Source organism: Lucilia cuprina, chromosome X, assembly GCF_022045245.1.
Source record: "Lucilia cuprina isolate Lc7/37 chromosome X, ASM2204524v1, whole genome shotgun sequence".
NCBI lineage: Eukaryota > Metazoa > Arthropoda > Insecta > Diptera > Calliphoridae > Lucilia > Lucilia cuprina.
Window position 1 is genome coordinate 10,825,790 of NC_060949.1, and position 2,010 is coordinate 10,827,799.

The window sequence follows — 2,010 nt, forward strand, 5'->3', positions numbered from 1 at the left end:
ATGTCGTAGGTATACTACTTTGAGCCGCCACAGCTCCGTCCCTGGGGCATCTGCGGGGTTCATCTTCAAAACATAAACTCGAATACTCCTTGGCTAAGCTCACGCCAAATTTTATCCCGATCGGATCAGCCGTTTAGAAATGCCAGATTTATTTCCAAAAAATTTCTATTCTACCCCACTGTGCATTGCATTAAAAAGAAAATTTAGCTGCTAACTCTGACTAAACACATAAATTGTCGGACATAAATTTGTTTAATCTTGAAGGAACAGAAAATTAAGATACTGATCCATTCATTGATTTGGATATTTTAATGAACAAAAGACATAGTACATTGTTTCTATTATTTTCTGTTCAATCAAAATTAAACATTAATTCTTTATTATTGAACCAAGTTAGTTCCTAATTATTGAATATTATCCCAATAATTAAAAATAACTATATCCCCAATTTTCCTTTAAACTTAGGAGATTTTACCTTAAATTTATATAATCCCTGAATTGTCTTATACTTAAAATATTTTACATTAAGCTTATTTTAATATCTTTAACGGTAGGCTCAGCTAATAACACCAGGTCCTACAAGGAAGAGTCTGCAAAATTAACATGCACTGGTACAATACTATTACGTTGTCCTGTTTTTGCTATCGCTACAACGTACCACCACCCATGCCCGACGAGCATTAGCCGTGCACATCTGTGCACAAAAGTTACCAGTGTGATAGCGATAGGAAAAACAACGCCAAGAGTAGGATGGATGAAATGTTTAGCCTGGTAATACCTTGGTCATTCAGGATACTCGAATTGAAAATATTAACTTGGTGAAACGTGACAATTTATAATAGAAAAGTAAATAATTACATTTAAAACTAATTTATGTGTAATAAAATAAAATGTATTTTACGTTTTATGTTATTAGGAATATTTAACTTTATTAATTATTATTACATATTATTGCTATATTAAAGTTCAATTCATTATCTTTTTATTATTTTTTTGAACCCTAAAATCGAAATTAAGAAGAGAATTTTCCATATATTTTTTAAAGACAATATTGGAAAATATCATGATACAACTATAGTTATATTATGCGAAAATATAATAGCGACTAATCTATTTATTACAGAAATCATTTGGGAATTAAGCTTCATACTAACCTATTTCCAATTGTAAGTTGTTTTCAAAGTCTTCGGTTTTGAAATGCTCCATGCAGATTTTTGCGTCAACAAAAACTTATCCATTACTAAAAGCTTGGATCTGAAGGAAAGTTAAAAAAGTATTGCACATGATTTTGACATTTTAATTTTTAATATACCTTTTTTATTTTTTCTCTATTTGTTTTCAAATTTCATGTAAAAAGTAACTATTTTACATTTAAAACATAACAAAACAAACACTGTTGACGTCACAAAAAAATAGTAAAAGAGTACATTAAAATAACGGAATTGTCGGTGTCAGCGCCTACAACTGATTGTATGATATGAAAATTGTATGTGATTTATAATAGAAAGTAAATAATTATGTTTAAAACTTATTTATGTGTAATAAAATAAAATGTATTTTACGCTGTATGTTATTAGGAATATTTAACTTTATTAATTATTATTACATATTATTGTTATATGAAAGTTCAAGTCATTATCATTTTATACTTTTTTCTTGATATCATACTATCTCTGAGTTCTTCATTAAGCTGTCTTATTTTGAAGTTCATTCTTGAACGAAAAATAGGGTTTTTACTTTTTTATCACATTTGCTGTGATGAGCCAGTTCCAACTAAGATTTTATAAAATTTTGATTTTATTATTATTATTATTATTATTATTATCATTATTATTATTATTATTATTATTGTTATTATTATTATTATTATTATTATTATTATTAGTATTATTATTATTATTATTATTATTGCAATTTTTGACTACACACCACATTTTAATTTACTTATTTTTATTTTTTCACTATTTGTTTTCAAATTTCATATAAAAAGTAAGTATTTTACATTTAAAA